This window comes from Harmonia axyridis, chromosome 3, assembly GCF_914767665.1.
Source record: "Harmonia axyridis chromosome 3, icHarAxyr1.1, whole genome shotgun sequence".
Lineage (NCBI taxonomy): Eukaryota > Metazoa > Arthropoda > Insecta > Coleoptera > Coccinellidae > Harmonia > Harmonia axyridis.
Genome location: NC_059503.1, coordinates 34,252,002 through 34,259,298, shown reverse-complemented (window position 1 = coordinate 34,259,298; position 7,297 = coordinate 34,252,002).

The window sequence follows — 7,297 nt, the reverse complement described above, 5'->3', positions numbered from 1 at the left end:
ATAGTCCGTGTCCCCACAGAGGACTGAGGAATAAACATAGATAGAGGGAGCATATGTCATTTTCAGTAGATAAATTTTGTCTCCAACATGAACAAATTTGACATGAAGCGCGCGGAAATAAAAACATATCAGTTATACGATATTTCACTCAATTCGCGAGATTCTCCACAAAGAACGCATTTCTTATGTCCCATAGTGAATCAATGTTTCATAATAACTCAAAATATTTTGAAATAAATACCTGAATATATCAGAAATTCAGAAAACAAACTTCAAGCGCTTCAAACGACGTGAAACAACCGATGACACTAGGAGAGTAAAAGTTGCTGAACCTTAGATTTCAGCAGGTAGATACAGAAAATAATAAATATTCTGCTTATTATAAATTCGACAATTAGGAAAATATTGGATTCCAAATATTCAAATTTGCATATTTAATCCGGAATCACTCAAATAAATATATTTCATTCAATACAATATAAATTTATAATGATATAATTAAAATTGTGGATTTGAAAATATATCAAAATCCGACAACGTAATCTAACCATATCAGGGACATGTAAAAATTGCGTATACTTCCTCTATCTATTTTTATTACTCTTTGCCCGTGTCCGATCTAATGAAGTGGGAATTGGGATAGATGCTACACATCTGGTATGGTCCCTATATCGCCGAGAATTTCAGAGCGATTACTAGCGGTTTCAATATTTCAGGTAACCTGCTTCGTATATACGGACCGCTTGCAACTTCATTCATTGGTCAACAAAATTTTGCTTTGACAGGAGTTTGGAAGTTGTCAATGGTTAATTTCTTATAATTTGCAAAAAATTGAGAGTTCTTAATTGCTGTGGAGGGTATTTGTTTTATAATTAAAATAATAAAGTCTTTGAGTGTCCGATATCATGAAAAATGTCCATAAACATCTAAATCTGAAAATTTAAATAACAAATGACAAGACGAGTGGGAATGGTTACCGAACCTCATCGTAGTGAAGTTTGAGTAAATAGTCACCGATTTTGAAGTATATTATATACATGGACCGTCAACTTACTAACTAAAGTAATCAAATATATAACCATACCCATACTGAAACAGACTGTGGACGCAAAGTAAATACTATAAACATTTCAGTACCTACATACTTCCACGTTCAGAAACTACTACCGGGACAGAGTAGATGCTTTGTGATCCTTGAATGTGTAACACAGTAGCGTTATGGGGCCAACAGAAGACAACTAAGTTGGCAACTTGGATTATCAACCACCAACTAGCCCACACACGAGCAACTTAGTCGCCAACTTGACAAGTTGGCAACTTGGTTGGCGACTAAGTTGTTCGTCTGTAGGCCCCATTAGTGTGGGCGTTCAGTAGAAAGAGCAGTTGCAAATCTGATCCCTGAGCCTTCACAGATCCTACAATGATCAGAGAGTAGGTTTTTTTCAACGGTTAGAATAGTTATTTGTTTTATTAGGCAGCAAAGTAGTAGATTGACTGCCGCGGCTGATAGTTGATAGCCTAGCGTAGCGAGATTATGGGAATTCAGCCAAGGGGGTCAACCACCTTGCTGCCGAGTTGAACATAATTTTTTCTTCGATTATTTGTAATGATATATGTAGGATATTGTATTAGCAAATTATTATCCTGTAGTGATAAACCAAAACAAAATTTGCCAGAAATCGCAATTGTTGGAATAGTTGGTTGCTATGAAAATGTATGTCCATAATAATTATAGTTCAACAATTTAGGATTTATTTGACATTTTTTTGGAATGAATATCGGATGTAAGTATTCATATTATAGACAGTGACAGCGACTTAGAAGTACTGACTCCTCCAGTAATATGGGAGTTGGCAAAAAATATAGATTGTCAGAAAATGCCGAATATTTTATTTCCATTGGGAATAATCATTTTGCTGCCTAAGCAGGAAAGTAGTTCCTACTTTGCTGCCTATGCGAAAAAAGTAATACTTTGCTGATTGATATAAATCTGCACAATTAATATTCGCTGTCAATCGGAGAAAAAATACCTAACCTCTGAAACCTCTTCTTTGAAAGTTTTCACAATGTGTTAGATTTACCCCTGTTTTCTGAAAGATTGATAAAATATTTGCTCAACTAATATAACATTCAACGTAACAGCGATGTCAAATCCATTTGGGTTCCTGGAATGTTGTACAGTGTAAAATTAACTTATCTATGTTATCAAGGTTTTTCAACTTGGAACGAAAAATTAAAATGCGTTTCAGAAACCCAAAATGACGCTCGACATACAATTTGCGTGCAATATTTGTCCACTGTGATAACAGGCAGAATATTCAAATGAAAAAGTTAATTTTACTTTCAGCAACCCAAATGACGCTTGATCATAGAATTGTCAGCTTTTAAGTTGAATTTTACGTTGATTGGTCTTTCAGAAACCGGCCGTTAGTCTAAGATCCCGATATAAAACGACCTTCACCGAGATGCTTATTTGATAAAACGTATTTTATATTTAATTTAACATGTCAATAAATATATCACATATAGGTTGCCTAACAAATTTTAGTCCAGAGTAGGTTTAATTAATAAATGAAAAAATTTTTTTTTCGAACATTGCACCGGTTTGCTTATTAGATAAATTCTATACCAATCGAAAGTATGAAGCCCATAGAATGTGCAAACGTTAGGTTGCCTATTTTTTCCGGTCACAACTCTCGGGTTGCCAGGTATAAACAGGTCAATCTATACTAGCATTTTGCAACGGTCTGACTATTTAATCTAAATCAATAAAATTAAAGATTATTTCATTATGAACACGGTGGTATAAAGTTGCCTGCGAAAAATCAGTCCAGAATCCCGGTTGTCGAATTTTAAAAAGTTAAATATTGCTGCGAGTGAATGTGTGCGACTGAGAGGTCCCAATCAACCATCTCATGCGATAGAAGAGGACACAGCATAGCAGCTGTTTGAAGTCCGTCCAGTGAAAGAGAGTGCGCATGCTATTTGTTCTTGGAAATGAAAAGGATAGCGATAGACTCGTATGGCTCTCAGTCGCACACATTCACTCGCAGCAATATTTAACTTTTTAAAATTCGACAACCGGGATTCTGGACTGATTTTTCGCAGGCAACCCTATACCACCGTGTTCATAATGAAATAATCTTTAATTTTATTGATTTTGATTAAATAGTCAGACCGTTGCAAAATGCTAGTATAGATTGACCTGTTTATACCTGGCAACCCGAGAGTTGTGACCGGAAAAAATAGGCAACCTAACGTCTGCACATTCTATGGGCTTCATACTTTCGATTGGTATAAAATTTATCTAATAAGCAAACCGGTGCAATGTTCGAAAAAAAAATTTTTTTCAATTATTAATTAAACCTACTCTGGACTAAAATTTGTTAGGCAACCCATATGTGATATATTCATTGACATGTTAAATTAAATATAAAATACGTTTTATCAAATAAGCATCTCGGTGAAGGTCGTTTTATATCGGGATCCTATACTATGAGTGTAATTCAAAGTCGCTCATAAAGATGGCGAACACTCAGGCACTTATTAAACATGTTAAACATAAGCTCATTCATAGAGAAATGCTGATTCTGCGAATTAGGCGCCTTAAATCATAATTCCAAAAAATTTCACAATTTGAATGGAAACCTGCTCTGAAAATTGAGAAAAAACTGTAATATTAATTACAGTTTCTTCAATATTTTAGTGAGGTTTTGCATCCAACTCAATTTTTACTAAGTAATAATACTCAACGAATTTTGAAATATTTTTTATTGCACATAATTATACAAATTGATATTTGTTAACAGAAATAAATGATATAATTGAATCAAATTAGATATATCGTATTGTACCACTTGACTATTGAAGAAGGAAACATCTTATTAGGAGATTGACGATAAAATAATAATTTTTGTGATTACCGACAAAAGTTCGGGAAATCGAATGATTGATTAGGATTGGAATCTTTGATTCTTTGGCAGAACTCCAAGCCGTTTGAAACCTGGAACAAAGTGAAGAATTAATGGTGATCCTGAAGAGATTTTTATTGAAAGTATATAAGATGATAACAATAGAATAATATGAAGTGAAAAAATAGCTCTGTTTTCTTCAAGCTAGACAACTGCTCTCTTTAACATTTACTTATATAAAAAATTTCTCTTTATGTTAAATGACTCTTTCCCGTGATATTAGTTTGATTTAAAATGCCCGATCTTTTCTTCACATAAGAAAAGAAACAGTCACAGTACTCGGTTGGTTATTTCTGATATCGGAACTTGAATCTGTTGAATTTAATTAAATTATTCTGATCTCAAAGCAGTGCATAATTTGAAAAATCTGGCAGGGCTGAAGGTAAAAGTCTTGTTTTAGGTGTATTGAGAAAATTTTCCCCACTGATAAGGTCCTCACATATTCTACCGTTCATATTAATATTTGCTGGAATGAACAGCTTTAATTGCTTTATTCCATTCAAAAATTCAAGTTGGAGGTCTGGAAGTGCTTGTTCGTGGTTGAACCCCTGTAATATATATTCGCACAATTTTGGATGCAACATGAATAATGATATGATCAAATGCTGATCAATTATGACAAAAGGCGCTTTATAATTATACTTATCATACTTATACGGAAAAACTAGAAGATAAACGTGAACCTGCAAGAAACTGAGATTCAGGACAGAACTAAAATGAAACACAAAAGAGAGGTTGGAATTTACGCCTAAGTAGATAAGGATGAAATATGTTTTTGTGTGAAATAGCAATATACAGGGTGTCTTTGACTTGTACATATATTTCAACCGAAGATTCCTGAGGTCAATAGAAACCCTTTTTTCATTTACCATTTTTTCCGATTCGGCCCGGTTAAAAAGATACAGGCTGTTGAAAATCGATAAAAAAATGTCATTTTCCGTTATATCTCGGAAATGGTTGTATAGAAAAACATGAATTTGGGGATATAGTTTTTCATGTATGTGATGAATCTTCTCCGTACACAAAATTTTATCCACATCTCCCCGTTTCTTCATTATGAACACTTCATCCCATAAAAATACCAGAAATTCAAGGAACCGAACTCTTAAAAGTAACTAGGACGTTCATTGAAGGATATTTAGCTAATTTGAAAAATAAAAGTATTCTTCATATTTTCTCGTATATTGAGCCGTTTTCGAGTAATATGTGTTAAAAAAAAAAAAATCTGTGAAATTCAAAAAATTGAGTACTTTGGCTAATTGCAACTCTGATAGAAAAGACTCACAGAAATGAATATTTGCTACGTTGTCAGGTCAAAAATCATGGATTGAAACACTGAATTTGCATTGACAAGTGAGGGAACCAGCCAACTTAGTTTGAAAATAAAGTGATTTGAATAAGCTCACCCATTGAGAAAATTCAATTCTTTTTGGTAAATCCGTCGGCAATAAAGCTTGTACCTTTTGAATATGGTATGGGCAATGCGAGACGTCTTGTACTTATTTCGGGGTGCTGTTGCACGTCATTTATAACATCATCCATTGTCTCATCCATTGCTCTTGATCGCATTCGGCCATTATCCACCATGTTGATAGCGAGGGTTCCATGATCACGCAATCTTTGAACAATCCTTACGAAAGTTCTCTCATTTGGCTGTCTCCTATTTGGAAACTTGGCAACGTGGGAAGTCCACAGATGATTTCATCATTTATGTTTATTTACCTTTATGAAAATGAAAGGTTATATGAATTGGTAACTCTTGTACGAAACGAAGTGAAAAAGCGAAAATAAATGATTGGATATGAATATCAGATTCAATATGGGTGGTTGCAAGCTGAATTTTTCATTATTATCGAATATAAAATAGAAATCAAGAGAAAAATAATCAACATATTTATCTCCCACGAAATTGATATAACTCATTTATTATATCGAAAATAATACTTCGGTCACCAAAGGGAATGGAAAAAGTGAGTTTATGCTTGTTTTGCTAATATAGTAACCCATTTCCAAAGTTCAAATGGTATAAATTTATGCTTGGGAAAACTTCAGTGGGCTGATTTCCAGGTTCGGCATAGCTCATTATGAAAACTTAAAATGGCCATATCTTTTCAACCGAGCCGAATCGGAAAAAATGGTAAATGAAAAAAGTGTTTCTTTTGACCTCAAGAATCTACGGTTAAAATATATGTACAAGTCAAAGACTCACCCTGTATAGTTCCAAACCTTGCCCCTCGGGTCGCCAGCATCAAGATTTCAAACGACTCTACGCAGTCGTCAGTCTTCTCTTTATTTGTCTATGCGCTCATTGATATTTGTCCAGCGAAAATTCATCCAACTGTTTTACAACTGTTGTGTCTGCTGAGCGCAGCCATTCACACTATTTTCATTTATACCGACGAATACCTCATTATGCAAAAATGTCACCACTGTTAAAAGTCCCCGTGTTCGAAAAACATCCACAAACCTAAAATAAAACTGTTCGCACGACTGTATCTCCTCAATGGAAAGCGTAATGATTAATCCGCAAAAGGCATAAATTAGATGGGTTCCACCTCGAATGAAATTTCCTTCCCTCGGACCTTTCAAACCTGCAGCTTTCATCGCCCTGTACTCTTTGTGGTCCTGTCCGAAGCGCCAGCACCGGAAGCGTGTTGCTTTTCCGCCAATTACTCGAGCATCCTCTATTTCGTCGCTGGGCCGAGGCAGTTTATATTTCCTTTTCCGGGAACGAACGTCCCGCCTAGCAAGTTCTCCGGGAAAATGCATTTAGCGCCTCGTAAACTTGATTTTCTTGGCGGTCCCAGGCTAACTTGACTTTCGGCTTGCGGTATCGAAAGGGGGGAACAATTTTGGACAGAAATTGTAGGTTGGTTTCAATTTTCGAAAAATCAACTAGCAAATGGGTATAGTGGTGATGTCCAAGACATGTCGGTTAGACATAAACACAATCTTATGTAGCCTAAGGCCCAGTTTCACCAAGCAGCACTTGATCCCAGATTGATTAAACTCCGCTTGTTACTAAAGCAGGCTTAACAGTGTTTTCTGTTTCACCATGCATCAACCCGTCCGAAGATGATCGCGACTAACCAAATCGCGATTAAATAGTGAAACCATTTGGCAACGTTGTGAACAAAAAGTTATATAGTTTTCTGTATCGTATTAGCAGTGATGACCACCATTGGCGCTAGGTGTCAGGTGTCATTCATTCATAACTCATAACATTTCAAAACATTTGTCATCTTGTAAACAAAAAACAAAGTTAATTTTTGCCGAAAATGTCGAGTGATGTGCTTCGAAATGTCGGAAACTTGCAGAAGTTAAAA